Below are 18556 nucleotides of genomic sequence, written 5' to 3' on the forward strand. Positions count from 1 at the left end.
AAAGGAAATGCTACCTCAGCTCATCAGAACAGGGGGCTCCTTCCACCTGGGACAGTCCTTTTGCTCCAAACCTCCTCTGACATTTCCTTAGGAATCTTGTCATTCCCCATCCAATATCTTCTCTTTTCTGACCCTCTTCTTAGTATATGGATATGTAAATTTAAATAATTTTTAAGACCTTTATTCCTTCCTGTTGTGAACGTCTTGTTATCAGAAACAAAAGTGTTTTTGTTCTGTTTTTAAAAGTCCCAGAAACAAACACTGCTAGTAAGCAGGCTGACTGATACAGCCACATTGGAGGGCAATGGGCAATACTTATAAAACTGTTAAACATCTATACCCTAGTCCCAGCCGTGCCGCTCTTGGTATCTCCCCTAGAAAAGCACTTTAGTGCTCAAAGAGGCATACACCCAGTGCGCATTCGAGGCATTGTTGATAATAGCGAAATTGGAAATAACCTCCATGTTCATAGATGGGTCTATATGTACCATGATCCTTGAAGACCTATTGTTGAATGAAAAAGGCACAATGCAGATAAATATGTGTAATATAGCACCTTTTCTGTAAAACCATTAAAATATTTCCTATAAGAATATATATAAATGTATACAGAAAAGACTGGAAGGATAAACATTAAATTGCTAACAAGATGGGGGTCGGGAGTAGTATCAAAGAGGATTTCATCTGTAATATTTCACACTTCAGAAGAAGGTGTGCCTGCTTTTGTAATTAAAATTTTATTTTAAAAATTCCCATTGGTTTCCCTCTTTTGCCTTGTCTTCACGAGCAATTTATTTGAATCATCCATTCATAGCCAGTCTCTTCATCTCCCATTCATCCCTTAATCAAGATTAATCTGACATTTGCCCTTCCTATGTTAAAATATTTTTTTACAGGAGCCACCACTGATAATAGTTAGCAAATTTATTACATACTTTTCAGCCATTTTATATTTCCTCTGTAATATTCAATGGCGTTAACCATTTTCACAGCACTCCTCTCTCCTGGCTTCCAATCACCTCTTTCTCTTGTTTTTCCTGCGTTTTTAGCCCCTCGCTAATGTTTCCTCTGCGTCTGCCACTCAGTGCCACCTGCTTGGTAGGCCTTGCAGAAATATTTGTGAAATAACATTTCAAGTAATTCAGTTATTATAATTCCAGACAATTCACAAGTTATCCTCTGAGCTTTAAGCTTATATGGTGAACATGAAATATAATGTTAATGAGACAAAAAAGAACACTGGATTTGGAATTAAAATAACTGATTTGAAACAGTTTTTACTGCATTATACCCTTGTGGCTTTTAGCAAATCTCTTAACCTCTCTTAGCTTCAGTTTCTTAATTTTTTAAATGGAAATAATCCTTACTTGATGGGACTGTCCTGAGGATTCAATGATACAATGAGAACCTCATGGAGAAAATTATCTCTCTGCCACTAGGTAGACAAAGTTTTTATTTGAAAAGTAATTTTAACCACCTCTCTGTATAGAAGGCATTCTACTTCTTATAACTTTTATTACCTTTAATATTATTTCTTTTAGCTCTCTCTGTCTCTCTCATGCATCCCTTAACTTATATGATGATGATGTTGACAATTGCTGTAATGATGCTTCAAATTCCATAATGTTTCACAGCTTACAAAAGCAGCTAGGCGTGTTTTTCACTTCTTCTCCCAACTATCCTGTGAAACAGTTAAAATGAGGATATTATGTTAATATTGGGATTCTGAGACTTTGAAAAGATCTATAAAGTTCTATGACTTGCCCCAAAATGAGTCAGCTTAGGCTCTCTAAACTCCCATGTTCTGTGATCTTGCTCTCCTGAACTGCAACCATCTCATTAGAGTTAGTTGCTCAGGCCACCAAAGGGGTAGGAACCACCCTGAGGGGTCTCAGCTGTTCTTCCCCAGACTCTTAAACAGAACGTGGAAATAAGGTTAATGGAAAATAAAACGACAAAGACTTTCAGTTTGGATTAGGAAGAAAAGAAGAAAACTGTATGTGTATCAGGATTCCATCAAAGACGCAAAAGCACTATGAGCGATAAAGAACAAGGGGCCTGTTACAGAGATCAGAGACCCCACGACTGGGGGGGGGGGGGTCCCTGCAGTGCCGGCGTCTGCATCAGGTGCAGAGCTGAAGCCACCAGGGGTCATCCTAACCAACAGTGTGGAAGGACCGCTGGACGTGAACAAGAGCAGGGGCAACCTGGAGCCGAAAAGGGCACCCAGGATTCCCGAGGACAAACTGGAACCCGATCCGTTTCTCACTGACCTCAGTGGTCATTGTGGCACTGCACGTGCACTTGGCCCAGGAATCAGAAAAGCTGAAAGAAGAAGCTGAAGGAACTTCAGGCCCCAGCACTTCCCCGTACCAGGAAGGCCAGCTCGCACATGGTAACCCGTGTGCAGGCGGCCACAGTGCCTGGTGCCCTGCCCTGGCGGCTCTTCATCTTCACCCTCTGGGTCACACAAAAACTCCTCTTGTGGTCAGCACTAATGGAAACCATACTGGGAAATAAATTCTGCTAAATACAAGTTCCAGTTTGGCTAATTTGACAGTACAGAAACCACCACAGTCCATGATTTATCAACTTGGTGTCTGCATTCTTTTTCTTTAAATATCCTTAAAATAAAAATAAAAATAATAGTAGAGTCATGCTTCCAGCTTAGATGATCAACTAACCTTCATAAACTTAAAGCAAGCAATTCTATCCCCAAAAGAGGATACAAAATTTCCTTGTCCATCTTTCGGTGATACTCACTCCCAGCTGAATCACACTCTCCTAATAGCCTGTAACTTAAATACTATGTTATAAGGTTAATTACTGTTATTAAATATTTTAACACAAGTCATGTTAAATGGCAGGGGAATGGGAGAGGAGAGGAAAAAGTTGTTTAATATGCACAAATATATTCAAATCAAAACAAGAAATAGCTACTTCAACCCTTGTTTCTATAACTTAGTCACGTGGCCATAGCTTTATGTTACTTCCACGTGGCTCGCCATGGGTGCAGACCCCAAATTGCAGTTCTCTGCTGATCCTGAATAATCCCTGATAATAAAAGATGAGTGTATTCAGGAATGAAAGGGTGGTTTAATAGTTGAAAATCAATGTACTCTACCACATTAACAGAATAAAAGAGAAAAATCATCTTAATAGTCACAGAAAAAAACATTTTATGAAATGTTTTTGAATGCCCATGATATTTAAAAAAAAAAAAAACCCATAGCAAACTAGTAATGGGAAAGAGCATATTTAACCTAATAAATGGTATCTATTAAAAAATAAATCCTATAGCAAATAGCATATTTAATGGTGAGATGTTGGAAGTTTTCCTTTGGAAATCAGGACATTGGATGCCCGTTATAACCACTTACATTAACATGGTACCAGAGATTCTAACCAATATAAAAAGGGAGAGAAAAAAAGAATTAAGGATTGGAAAGGAAGAGATAAAACAAAAGAGCTGCAGAAATTATGTATGTGTATCATTGATACACAATTTTTGATTGTCGATACAAGATCAACATGCACAATTCAATCATATTTCTGTGTACCAGCAAAAATCAGAAAACTGAAATTTTAAAAATGATATAATTTATACAGCCATACCTAGAAACAATTCTAATAAAATGTGTGGAAGACCTCAAAACATAGAACCATAAAGCCAGTTAGAAAAACATGAATTATGATTAAAATTATCTAAATAAGTAGACATAGCAGGTTCACAGATTGGAAATATTAAAAAGATACCAATTCTCCCCAAATTACTATACAAATTTAGTACAATCTTAGTTAAACCCAAATAGAATGTGTGTATGTGTGTGTGTGTGAGAGAGAGAGAGAAAGACTGTTCACTACAGATCAGTGAAGAAACTGTTGTCTTTTCAATAAGTGATGCTGGTTTGATTAAATATCTATATATGAGTCGGGGGGGAAGAAAAGAAATTTGAAACTACCTCGCACCACTTAGAAAAATAAACTTAAGGTAGATTACAGATTTAAAATTAAAGCCATAAATCTTCTTGAAAATAACACATGGTAGACTATCTTCATGACCCTGACGTAGCAAAGATTTCATGAACAAGACATAAGACATTAACAAAAGGGAAAAGCATGAAAAATACATTAAAATTAACATCTTAATCTTTAAAGTGAAAAATGGGAGTGGGATAAAATATAACATGTATAACCAATAAAGGGCTTGTAAACATAATATATAAAGATCTCCTCCAATCAATAAGACAATGATAAACAACCCAATAGAAAAATTAGCAAGAGACTTGAAAAGCACTTTCCAAAAGATGACATGCAAAAGGCCAATAAGCATATGAAAAGATTTTTCAATGTCATTAGTAATCAAAATGAAAATTAAAACAAAAATGAATACTAACAACATAGCTGACAAAATGGCTAAAATTTTTTAAGTGATAATACCAAGTGTTATTATCAAGAATTGTAGAGTAGCTGAAATCTTTATATACTGCCACTGGAAGTTAAAATTGTTACTACATTGGGAAACAGTTTGGCAATATCTATTAAATTAAACATTAGCAGGCACAGAAATTCAACCCCTTGGTGAATTCCCAATAGAAATGCATATATGTGCATCAAAAGGCATGTACATTATTCCTAGAAACATTGTTTATTGTAGGCCAATACTAGAAAAAAATGCGTATATATATATATGTGTGTATGTGTGTGTGTGTATATATATATATACACCATATCTTCTTTATCCAGTCATCTGTTGATGGACATTTAGGTTGCTTCCATGTCTTGGCTATTGTAAATAGAGCTTCTGTGAACATTGAAGTTCAAGCATCTTTTTGAAACAATTTTTAAGTATTAATGAAGATTTCCCACTACCATCCTATCAAATTCACCAAGAAGCCTCTCAAATATTTTCCCTTATTTTCAAAAGAAAATGAAGCTAAGAATAGTTAAATAATTTACCTAAGATCATACAGCTAAGTTCAGAGAGCCATGTTCAACCTAGACAACCTAAATTTGAGAGCTCTGCTTTTTTTTCAGTACCCCATACTATCTCTCCAGCAGAATGAACATTGTTATTCCTTTTCCCCAAATACATCCCTCCCATTCCACCTATCTCCGCTTTCCCTTCTCTGTTCTCTCTCTCCCAGGTAGGGATAACTGCTCTGTAGTCAGGTGTGTATAATTAGGTGATTTTTGTTTAGGCCAAAAATTCATAGTGCATCAAGGAAAGTTGAGCATATTACATAGAAGATATAATTCCTCATTAAAGGTATTCTCATGCTAGAGAGCAGTTTTTAAATTTGATTATCATTTTCAAAAGTAAAGAATCATCAAAGTAGAGACATAGTTGTGGTAACTAATGTTAGAGGAATAGTTAATTGTGGGTTTTTACTGCCCCTGGGATTTGAATTAAGCATATGTGCAAGGGAAGATTCTTAGAGGACATCGATTTTGATAGTCATATACAAGATACTTGCCAGCATTTGTGGGCTCAAATTTTTCTTAAAAGCTAATGCATACAGCTAGAACTGTTGTCTCCTCAGCATACAATTCTAGTAGGATTATGTACACTTAATAATCATTCTGGGCAAAAAGTAAATGCTTATTAATTATTTAATCTGGTACCATTAATAATAAATGGCAATTTTTAAAAGTCAAGGTTTGTAAGAGAAAGACCTATACTCGGGAGCAAAAATGGTTCTTCTCAGTATGCACATGCTAGGAAAGAAGAAAAGAATACTGGCCATCAGTACCTCCAGAGCAGCAACTCAAACCACCACCTTGAGATTTCCCTAAGACTAGCTGACAGGAGGGTGTCAGGAGAGGGAAATAACTGTTCTGCCTGCAAGGAGAGGATAAAAGAGGAATCGAGTTGTAAGCATTCACATCTCTGTATTTGAAGATTTCATGCTCTGACCAGAGGTAGTTTTACTGCGAAACTAATGAGGTAGAACTTGCAAAGCACCCTGCTAAGGCTTTGGGAGGGGCCCAACACTGTGTTCCCATGGCCACATGTATTTATATAATTTTCAAAAGTGATATATTTTAATCACAAGAGCTACAACAATTGTCTCTTTCCATTGAGACTTCCCCTTGTGTTGGGTTATGTTGGTGATATATTTATGTAATTTAGGTGTAAGTGGGATATATTTATGGGATTCATAGTCACTTCCACGTATAATAAAGTCATTGATCGTCATCCACGTAATAGGAATGGCTCCCAAGAGCACCCCTACCTCCCAATGCCAGCTCGCCATGAACCACGACACAAAGATCTAGGACCAGAGGTCACATTGCTTTACAGAGCATGCAGTATCCAGGTCATGGAGGAGAAACAAGATTGAAAATGTGCAAATCTGGAGCCTAATCTGTAGAAAATTCCTCCAGCCATCAAACATGTGAGATGGTAAACTGGAGGCTTTGCTTCTCATCAACACCTAGTGAAAATGGAAGTCTTCTGGTGAGAGGGTAGAGCTCAGTGGTAGAGTACATGCTTAGTATGCACAAGGTCCTGGGTTCTATCCCCAGTACCTCCATTTAAAAAGAAAACAAAAAAGGAAGTCTTCTCCTTTTGGACAACTTACACAACTGTAAACAACCCATTCATTTTTTTAAAAATGGGAGAGACCCAAAATAGAATCTGTCAGAATCCCTGTGTTTGCTGGACAAAGCCTATAGCAGTGTTACAGATGGCAAGCATGTCTCGTGTGAAGTTACATGTTTTACGCCTCTATAATTGAATTGATTCTTAATATGTATCTTATACATCCTTTCATGACAAAGTCTGGTGGTTCTAAACAAGATGGCATGCAAAACTGGCACCAAGGCAGGGAAATGGCACTGAAATCTTACTGCTCATATGTCAAAAAATTTCATTGAGATTTTCCCAAGTTTGACAATGGTTCTAAAAACTGACATGGCATAACCTCATGAGTTGTGATGCAGAAATTTTAACCTAGTAATAAAAAAGATTTGATTGTTTTATAAAAGACTCAATTCTCTCTCTATTCTCTCTATAGAACATGATTTTCTAAAAGCAATGCCATGAAAAGAGATAATCAAAAATTATGCAGCCAAATATATATATGTATAACTGACTCACTTTGCTATGCACCAGAAACTAACACAACATTGTAAATCAACTATACTTCAATTTAAAAAATTATACAGCCAGAAAAGGTAGGAAAAATTAATATACACATATGTCAGGCTGTTAATTATTAATTAAAATAATTTTTAAATGGAAATAAAATTGCCTTGATTTTGTGACATCTCTGGTATTTGTCAACTTTTTAAAATCTATCATTTGTAGGAAGATCTTTTCCAATTCTAAATAAATATTTACTTTTGTGTCTAATTTTATAGACATTTGTAAAGTTAGATTTTTTTAAAAGAATGTTCCCCAAATTACACATGATTTAGGTTGCCCCCAAACGTGGATCCTCCCTTTGGCTCTGACAAGGGAAAAAATATCCCAGGACTTAGAAAGTGATAGATCTACATAAAAGAATGAATGAATGAATGAAATTATGAACCAATGGAAAGTGAAACCTGCCCACTGCTATAGTCCACTATTCAGAAGACTAGTTTCTCGTAGACTATGCGAATACACTTGGGCATCCTATGTTCTGGGCTCTCTTTGCTCCTCCCTCTGGACTGTCTCCCTAGGTGACCTCATTCAGCAGTCCCATGGCTTAAATACCATCCACAGACTAATGACTCCCAATTTTATATCTCCCAAATTATCACATGAGTCAAAAATACAAATAAATGAGTGTCATCAAAGAAGTTAAACATTTCAGAGGGACTCTCTGATGACTCAGATTTCAAATTTCACTGTGCAGATCATACTGTCAGTCAGTCTGCAGGTATTAATATAAGTAAAACCACATAAAACTGAAAATTCTCTGATTGTTACAAACAGATAATTATTCCTAACAATTCTTTTTCTGGAAGAAATCTCAGGCAGTCTTTTGCTTTAATTCATGGCTAATTTAATTGGTGAAATATTGTTGCAAAATTAATTCACCCAGCAACTATTTATTGAATGTGGACTCTACATCAGGGCTGTGCTGTGAAGTATGGTGCCCACCAGTCACTTGTCACTGCTGAGCACTTGAAAGATGATCAGTGCAATCAAGGAATTAAATTTTTAAATGTATGTGTTTAAGTTTAATCAATTTGTTTTTAAGAATTGATATTCAATTCAGTTATTGGAAAACTTTTAAGTATGTTTGAAACAACTTGGGTACGTAAATCAACTTTTTCAATTCTAAATTTTATGAAGTGCAAATGCAGTTCAAGTATTTATAAATACAAATTTAGCATCCAAGTTGAGATATACCGTAACTAAAATACAGACTGGATTTTGTACACACACACCAAAAAAACCCCACTAAAATAGCTAATTAATTTTTGTCTTGATTACATACTGAAATGATAGTATCTTTGATATTTGGGGCTAAATAAAATACATTATTAAAATTAATTTCACCTGTTTATTTTTCTTTAAAAGTGTGGCTACTAGGAAATTTCAAATTACATACGTGGCTTGCATCATATTTCTGTTGGATGACTCTGTGCTAGAGACCTCTAAGGTGGAGTCAAAGATGATTTCCTCTGTTCCTTGATCTCAAGAAAGCAACCACTTCAGTTTCAGTTAGCCGGAGCCATTTGCTCTCATCAGCTTTTTCAGCCATCAGTCACACCAGACATCCCAACCAGTACACAGATACAGGCTATTGGACCTAAAGATGGAAATGTGGATGGAACAACACGAATGCATTCATCCTCCTAAAAAAGGGCAGCCCAAGGGAAACTTTAAATTGATGATAGAATAAAAATATAATTTTTATATACAATTACTAGTAAATTCCAGTAAATTTCCAATAAATTCTCACTATTCTTTATTTTCAAACCCACTTCAACTTCTCCTTTCAGAGAATTTAATAATTTCCTGCTTTACAAAGTCCCGGGCATTTTTCAATTCCCTAAGAAAGGGGGGCGTATTAGTTATCTATTGCTGCTTAACCGTTTACCCCCAAATTTAGCAGCCTAGAACAAGGAACAGCTGCTATCTCCTGGCCTCCAAGGCCAGGAATCTGGGCGTGGCCAGGTCGGCCCCTCTGGCTTAGTCTCCCACTGGCTGCGTCAAGCCGGGGCTGCAGGCCACTCTAGACTTGACTCAGGGAGAATCGCCTTCTGAATTCACATTGTGCGGCTGCTGACAGGCCTCCCGCTTGTCCTCACTGGCTGTTGGCCAAGCCCTTGGTTCCTTGCTGCTGGGCCTCTCCACGGGGCAGCTTACAACAGGGCGGCCGACTTCCCTTAGAGCATGAATGAGAGAGGAGAGAGGACAGGCAAGATGCAAGCCTCACCCATCCTGTAGCCTCATCTCCCAACAGCATCCAGTCACTTCTGCCATTTTCTGTGTGTTAGAAGTGAGTCATTAGGTCTGGCCTACCTTCAGGGGAGGTTATTACACAAGGACATGAGTACCAGGAGGTGGGATGACCCTTGGGACCATCTTAAAGGCTGTCTACCACAAGGAGCACGTTAGTTGTGAGCCATTTGAACTTTAACCAAAACTGGTTAATGATCCTTTGAATAACTGAGACCGATTTCAAGGAAAGTCTTTAGTTACAGTGACTCTTTTGTCATCGTTAACCATAAATCTGCCGATGTAACCAAATGTTTTTGATAACTGTGTATATAATATTGTAGACATTTGGTGACTATTTGCTGAAACACTGGGATTTTTAGAATTATGTTTATGATTAATGAGAAAAAAAATCCCAAAGTATATAAAATATGGCCCATCCCCTAAAGTCTTAATAGCATCATTAAAATTCTCTGAAACTTGTATTTTAAAAATCAACAGCCAGAGGTGCCCAGGAGTGGTTTTGCTCATAGGCGAGTAAAATTAGTCCCCCCCAAGACTCTTCCATGTTATTGGCAAGGTTTAAGTATTTCTGCTGCCTTTCCAGGGCACAAAAACGTGCTGCTCTGAGAATGAAACCCAATCCCCATTTCAGATTAAAGGGCTCATATAAAATTGCTTCCCCTCCTTCCATGTAACTAACTCTGCTCTCACTATACACCCTGACAGGAGTTTTCCTTTGTGACCAGACTCATCCAGGGATCTTCTCCCTACAGGGCCAGCACATAGCAATCATTCAGATTGATGACAGAGCCCTTATATTTCTTTCTGTCAAACCATATTCTTCCCTTTCCTTCCTTTAAAGTTCTACTGAAGCTCACCTTCCAGACTAACCCCAGCAGATTTTTAATCACAAAAATCTAATCAGACTTGAATGAGGTGCAGACCAGGGAAGGATTGGAAGGATTGGTATATTGAAATTTAAGTTTTCAGAGGTAGAGGATTTTCAAGGTGTAACCATGACAGTGGACTGGTAGACCTTGATCAAAGTTGTTGGCGGCAATGGTGTGAATATTCTTCCAGGGTGGATGGTTGGACGGGTGTACAACTTCATAACAGCTGGATGGAGAGATGCAAAGAAATGAAGAGAGTAACTAGATGGGGGTGCAACTTGATTCAGGAAACGAAAAGTTGTGTAAGAAGCTACAGTTAGAGAAGGGTGGCAGTGGTCAAGAGGAGTACAGAGTGTACTGGATTTTAATTTAAACCAAAAAAAACCCAAAAACATGGTTTGAAGAAGTGATCAGCCAAACAGAGACTGGCCTGTGTGAGTTATTCTGAAAGATGCACCCAGGTTCTCACCTCCTGAAGCCAACTATATAATCTGTGATTCTAAGCACCTATCACAGCCGGTCTGAGCTTCTCTTGTCAGATAAGTAAACTTGCAACTCTGGGAAAATGTAAAAATCCGTTTTTATTTATTTTTAAATTAACCATTTTATTTTGGGGGAGGAGTAACTTGGTTTATTTATTTATTTATTTATTTAAGTAGAAGTTCTGGGGATTGAACCCAGGACCTTTTGCATGCTAAACACCCACTCTACCTCTAAGTTATACCCTCCTCGCTAAAAATAAGTTTTTAGATGGTAAAAAAAAAAAAAAAAAAAGATGCCAAATCATAATGTTAATATTTTTGTCTAGGTGTTGTAATAAGTTTTGTAGTCATTGTTATAATTTCCATGTTTTGTTCATGACTTTGAGATATTTGATATGCTTAAGAGAATCTGACAGATTTAGGTTTTTTTAAGTGAAATACACAGAAATATTTAACTGGTTAAATTTATAATCAATGTTTAAGCATTTAAGGAAATCTGATCGTCAAATCTACAAGTTTTGCTTTATTATGAGTGTAAATACTCTTTAAATGCTGAGGAAGTTTGATTAGGCTTTATTAGGTATTTGAGGTGCTAAAGAGGGATAATTTTACTGAATGTGTGACTTATGGTTTGAAATGTCTAGGAGAATTGGATAAAACTGCTAAGTGTTTAGGGGAATTTAATAATAAATTATAATGACTAATTTAAATTTATAAGATAAATATTTACTAAGTACAAGTAACAATGAGTGCTTTAAACTACAAGACAAACCATATTAGATTTATAAATAAAGTAAGATTTGCACATTGAGCTCAAAAGCTTCAGAAAGCTAAGTTCTAAAATTTGCAACCATAACTGAATATTAATTAAAATAAAAATAGCTGTAAAATGCCCCCAAAACACTGATTGGTTAAATAAATTATGATTCATCCATATGATGGAATTTCTAACTATTAAAAATAATTTTGTAGAAAAATCAATGTGGACAGCATTTGATTTTTTTAAAAGCGAGCTATAAAAGAGTGTGTATAAGATGCTCCTATTTTCTAAGAATATTAATTTTTTAAAATGTCTATGTATACATACGTGCATAGAGAAAAATTTGGATGGACTAACATTAAATTGTCAGCAGTTACTAGTTGGTACTTACAGGTATTTGTGTATGAGTGTGTACTTTTCAATTTTGAGGGATATTGAAGATATATACTTCTGCTAGAAAAAGAGAAAAAAGAAAGAGATAATAGTGCAGAAGTGACAATGAAGAACTAGGAGAATGCCCACATCCCAGGCTCCACCACACAGGTGTCCCTCAGTACCCACAGGGGATTGGTTTCAGGACCCCCACGGATACCAAATTCTGAGGATGCTCAAGTCCCTTATATAAAATGGTCTGCTATTTGCATATAACCTATGCACACCCTCCTGTATACTTTAAATTACTTCCAGATTACTTATAATACCAAATACATGTAAATAGTATGTAAAGAGCTGTAAATACATTGCAAATGATATGTAAATAGTTGCCTGGGTGTGTTAATTTCAAGTTTTGCTTTTTTGATACTTTCTGGAATTTTTTGCCTCCAGTATTTTCCCTCCATGGTTGGTTGAATCTTTGCATTTGGAACCCTCGGATACAGAGCCCACAGATAGAGAGGGCCGACTGTGTACAGAATCGGGGGAAATAAGCAGCATCTGAGAGGACTGCAGACGAAGCAGTTTCCTTGTGGGTAAAGCCAGGTTTCTAAGACCCAGAGGTGGAGGCAATGTTTTATAGAGAATTGACCACACTTTCCTTTGTGACCCTGTTATGCCTGCCACATTTCTGTCAAAGCCCTTGTCACACTTTGGTGCAAGTATTTATTTATTTGACTGTCAAGCCATATTAGATTACACACCTCTTTGTATATAGAAACGGAGTCTCACCTAGGTTCTTGCACAAAGAAGGCATTTAATAAATGAAAGAAGGAATGGAAAAATAACTATTTCTCTTATTTCCTCTCTACTTGAAAATGTAGACTCTGATTTGAAGACCTCCTCCCCCTTAAAAACCAACCTGCTCCAAAATATTTCCTTACCAGCTTGCCAGAGTGACTGAAATTCTCCCGATCGAAGTAAGCTTTTATAGTTAAAGTGCTGTCTCCAAAGATTCTTTTTTTAAATATATTTTTATTGACTCTTGAATTCTGTCCATTCCCAGGAATGGCGGAATGATCGTGATTGTTGAAACTGAGTGATGGATACATGTATCATTATATTGTTCCCTCAATTTTTGTGTATGTTTGAAAATTTTTATACTAATAAAAAGTGTTTCAGAAACCTGTCCAAAAATTCAACAAGCCATGCAACAAATAGTTAATGATTTGTGAGAGCATACCACATGCTAGTCATTGCGTTAAGGTCTAGGAGTACAAGTTAAGGGTGTGGATAGTAGTGGGTCAAACACAGTGCCATATACAGTCATGGGGAACTACAGGCTATACCTAACTCACAGCTGCGGGGAGGTGGGGCTGATAGTTTGAGTGGTCCAGGACAAATCTAGTTGGGGAATAGGAGTTAGGCAGACTGGAAGTGGTAAGGAAAATGGTGGGAAGGGGAGATGCTTCATTCCAGAAACAATACCAAGCATCAGGACATGGCAACCAGGTAGAACATAATGAATTTGGAGAAACTGCAGATGGAGAACCTGGAATCTTTGGCATTGAGAGGGTACCAAGAGTAGACGTGATGACCCGGAGGGTGGAGGGGAGAGTGGGGAGAAGGCTTTAACTCCAGGACAGAGAGAGAAGGTGGAGCCAGCAAAGAAGATTGAGAAGGTATTATCTGAGAGGTAGGACCATAAGAGAGAATGGTTGGAGTTAACAAGACATTAGCAGCTTAGCTGGCTACCCTCTAAGAGAAGTCTGAAAGAATAAAAACTAAGGCTAACGAGCTTTGCATGGGCATGGAGGAGTGTGGAGAAAGAGATAAAGAGGAAAGTGCCCTGGGTAGGCAGGGAGCAGCACGAAGACCCTAGGTGAACAGGTTTGTGCAGGAGAATGTACGACCGATAACTAATTAGCATTCCCTTTTCCTCCAACGACCTCTTGACACTGAGCCGGAGTGACTTTTTCCCCTGCCCTGAAGATTGTTTCCTTTCTTCCATCATCATCTGCTCCGCCGACTCACCACCTGGACCCCGAGAGGAACAGAAAATGTCACCAGCTTTACGGTTATCATCTTGTTATCAGACACAAACACATTTTCATTTTTTTGAATTATCTCCCTTCAAGAAACTACAAGAGAAATAAGGAGAAAAGAACAAAAAGTGAGTGAAACAGAGGCACAGAACTCTGCAAAAACAACATAAGAACTCTTTGTTAGTTACTGTTTTCTTGAAATGTGAACGAGTCTAGGACAGCTCTCAACCCCCTTCTCTGAGAACCGTATGAGATGGCTGGGAGAGTTCCCTTAGTTGGGTTGGATCCTGAATCAAATGATTTCTTTTTTAAACCCAAGGTTACTTCTGCTGTTGACTTTTGCACACATGTAATTCTGTTTCTTTCTTCCTTTTTTTTTTTTTGTTAAAAAAATACATTTACTGAGATAAAATCCCCATGCCACCAAAGTCACTCACTTAAAATGTACAACTCAGTGGTGATATTATATTCCCAGAGTTGTGCAACCATCACCATGACCTCAGTTAAGAGAATTTTATCACCATCCCAGAGAAACCTTAGACCCACCAGCTGTCACTCCTCATCTGTACCACCTCCCACCACACACCCTTCACCAGCCCTAAAACACTGCTAAGCTACTTTTGATCTCTCTTGATTTGCCTATTGTGGACATGTCATATTAATGGAATTGTATCACATGTGGTCTTCTGTGACTGGTTTCTTGCACTTAACTTAAAATAAGGTTTACCAGGTTGTAGTATCTCTCTTCCCTTTTTCTGGTCAAATAGTATTCCATTCTATGGATACACCAGATTTTTTCCATTCATCAGTTGGTGAACATTTGGGTTGTTTCCACTTTGGAGCTATAATTAATGAAGTTGCTAAGAACATTCACGTACAGATTTTTGTGTGGACCTATGTTTTCAATTCTCCTAGGTATGTACCTAGGAGTGGACCTGCTGGATCATGCGGTAACTCTATGTTTAACCTTGTGGGGAACTGCCTGACTGTTTCCCAAAGCAGCTGCACCATTTTACATGCCCACCAGCAATGTATGAGGGTTTGGATTTCTCTTCATCCTCACCAACACTTGCTATCTGTCTTCAATTCTTGGTTTCTTTTGATCAGTCCTTTCTGCTCTTTGGTCTGGATGTGTTATACACCCCAGCTAAACTGCCCTACTACACTTTAGCAGCCTCTGGTAATCATGAGCCCTGTGGATAAAAACGTAAGTCCTTTTTCAGTCTCTAAAAATTCCACTGCTAGGCTTTGGGCCAAGCTGCACTCAGCTGGCCTGCCTGTCTTTGCCCTTCCTGAAGTCCTCTTTGTCTGGCTCCCTACAGAGGAGGGATCTAGGATGCTATCCCACCCTCCCCCACCAACTAGTCCCTTTACACTTACCCCTGCAGGGTTGTGGCTCCTCAAAGGCCTTTCCTCTCTACTGGACACCAGCACAGTAGAGTCACCTTTGGTCCTTCATTGATATGTGAATGGACTAAGTTTGCTCCCTCCTCATCCCCATCCCATAGACCCACTCTTTTCTAGTCCATTTGTGTGAAGTACGTTAATTAGCTGGTTGTAAGACTTTCTTGGTTGGCTAAAACTCTATCCCATTCTATCAATTTTGTTCTTATTTTCAGTATTTTATATATCGCTGGTAATTGAATTCATGATTTCCTCCTTGAGCCCAATACTACTTAGCAGAGTGTTTAGAAACTTCTAAGATCTTGGAATAAAATTATAGATCATTAATCCTTTGGCTTTACTGTAGTGTGATCAGAGGGCATAACATATGCTTTTGAGATTAATTGATGTAACCTAGTATATCATCAATATTTATAAAGTGCCGTAGAAGTCCAAAATGGAGATATTTTCTCGGCTTGTCAAGATATAAATTCAAATAAATATGTTAACTTTTTCCTTGTTAATTATCTTGTTCAACTCCTCTATATCCTTAGTTATTTTGGGGGCAATTTAAGATGGGCCAGGTAGTCATTAAGTCATCACAGCAGTCATTAAGTCATTACATTCACAACTCGTCTTCTTTTTAGGATCTCTGTCCTTTGGCCTCTTGAACCATCCATCTCTCCCAGCTTCAGACTTTATGCTCATATTAGACTTCTTTGGTATGGAAATAATGGCACCTAACCTACGGCATTGTAATTAGAATTAAATGAGACACTAGTTGTAAAGTGATTAGTACATTGTTTGGCAACTTGTCGGCACTCAGATGGTAGCAATTATTATACTGAGGCAAATGGTTAAAAGCAGGGGATGTGATGCAAGCCAATCTGAATTCCATCAGCCTCTTACTAGCTGAAAGACCTTGGGCGTATCGCCTGACAGCTCTGAGCCTTAGATTTCTAATTGGAGAAATTAGTTCCATCTCACTCCTAAGGCAAGTCAGAGATGACCAGTTTGCACTTTGGTGTACTGCCCTCCGGTCATCTGGGCAGATATATACTTCTTTATTTGTTTTAACCTAACATGGGTCATACCATATAGTTTGTATCCTTTTTACCTTACACTCTTTGAAAGTATAATTTTTAATTCTCCTATTTTTGTGTTAACTTCTAAGTTAGCCATGCTATATTTCTGTGTAAAAACAATATCAAATTGAAATCTTTTTAATATAGCAATTAACAACTAATCTATAGGAGAATCACATGGATTAATTTCTAGGCATTGATTTTGAAACCTGTCTGTTGTGCATTAAATTCCTTCCCCCTTCCCCTGCCCCCTAAATATTTTGGAGTCCTAACCCCTTGTACCTCAGAATGTGACCTTATACAAAGATAGGGTCTTTTACAGGGGTCATCACATTACAATGCGGTCATGAGAGTGGGTCCCAATCCAATGTGCCTGATGTACTCATACAAAGGGGAAATGTGGACATGGAGACAGACACACAGGGAGAATGCCATGTGAAGACGAAGACAGAGAGCAAGGTGATGCACCAGAAGGCAAGGAATACCAGAGATCCCCAGCGAAGGACCGGAAGCTAGGAGCGCAAAGTCATCCATTATCCAGTGCCTAGAATTCTAAGGAGACAATTCTTTTGAAATCATCTTGGACATAAACAGTTATCTTGAAATTCTGCCATCAGAGTTTTGCAGTTCACCTGTGTGCCACCAAGTTTCCATCTTGGAAACAGTTCCCACGGTTATGCTACAGTTAATCTCATTTAGGCGGGTTAGTAAAATGACAGATGATGTCCCAGGAAAGAGTTCTCTTCTACACATTCAGGATGACTTCACTAATCAGTCTTCTCAAAGCCTTTCCCTCCTACCCCCCAAATCTTTTTACTACAAAACACTTCTAAGAGAATTGTAATGAGCTTATTTAATTATCAATTGGGTTCAATATTAGTCACTCATGATCAATTTTGACTCCTCCACTAAAACCTCCCACCTCAAATTATTTTGAAGTAGTTCTCAGACTTTGTATCATTTTTAAACAGCTTTTTGAGATCTAACTGACATGTCATATGGTTCACCAATTTTTAAATTAAAAAATTTTTATACAATTTTTTAAATGGAGGTACTGAGGATTGAACCCTGGACTTGACACATGCTAAGCACATGCCCTACCACTGAGCTATACTCCCACCCCACTAGACTTCCCCAATTTTTAGGTATTACAAATGATAACGCTATGGACATTCATGCTCATGGCTCTAGGTACACGTGGGCAGAGTTTCTCTAAGGTGTACATATGCCCAAGGGTGAAACTGCTGGAATAGGGTGTGCACATTTTCAACTCCAGTAAGTGATGGCAAATTATTTTCCACAGTGTTTACACCCATTTGGACTCCCATGAGCAGCAGACAAGAGTTACCCATTGATCTGAAATCTTGCCAATGTTTGGTATTGTCAGATTTTGCCAACTGGTAGGTTCAAATTCTCTATAATAAAAGATGTGTAAAATTGTACTGTACAGTTGATATTTCAGCTGAATTCACAGGACTCCTATTCAAACATTCCTTCTGCTTGTCCCTTATTATCTGGAAAGCTTCATATTTTACAAGTGACATTAAGGCATTTCACCTATAGACTTTCACTGAAGATATGTCACAAGTTTTGAAGTGGGAGAGAGAGAGATTTGCGTAACTTAAGGGCTGGAAAGATGTTTATGAGATGAAGGACCACTCACTCATAGCTGTGCAGTCTAGAATCTAGATAAAATGTATCTTTTGTAGGGCCAATGCAAGACCCTCCATTCAACTCAGAAACAAACTTACTCTTCTCTCTATTGTTTCTTCTTTCATCTCATTCCTCCTGGTTGCTTCTTGTCATGAGCTCAGGAATCAAAGTTTTACACAAGGGTGTGCATAACTAGTCATGTAATCTAGGGCTCCAGATAATGTAGGGTTACCTTCCTGAAAGTGTTGCTGTGATGAGTAACTTGGGTATCATGTTAGATAGGACTCCTGCCACACTTCCAGGAGCGATGGACATCCTCTCACCTCCTAAACGTTAGCCTATCCCTCATACTCCGAAATGTTTCCCGCCATAAAATTTGCTTTTTCGAGAATTATCTTCTCCACCAATTTCCAGGGAGAATCAAGTGCGTAGAAAGCATTCCTATTTTTCCCCTCTCAGAGATTTCTGCCTTGTGTTTAAGATTCTTTAAATAAAAAAAAGCAG

At 37.9% G+C, this 18556-nt stretch overlaps 1 protein-coding gene across 1 annotated transcript in view; it reads left to right on the forward strand.

The window, feature by feature from the left end:
* Nucleotides 1–13059: 13059 nt before the first annotated feature.
* The window catches only part of FLT3 (fms related receptor tyrosine kinase 3), a 68283-nt gene continuing 62786 nt past the window's right edge, over nt 13060–18556 (forward strand). The window contains exon 1 of the mRNA XM_064493248.1: nt 13060–14059. The gene's annotated coding sequence lies outside the window, so the exon portion shown is untranslated. The remainder of the gene's footprint in view (nt 14060–18556) is intronic.

The sequence above is a fragment of the Camelus dromedarius genome, chromosome 13, assembly GCF_036321535.1.
Source record: "Camelus dromedarius isolate mCamDro1 chromosome 13, mCamDro1.pat, whole genome shotgun sequence".
NCBI lineage: Eukaryota > Metazoa > Chordata > Mammalia > Artiodactyla > Camelidae > Camelus > Camelus dromedarius.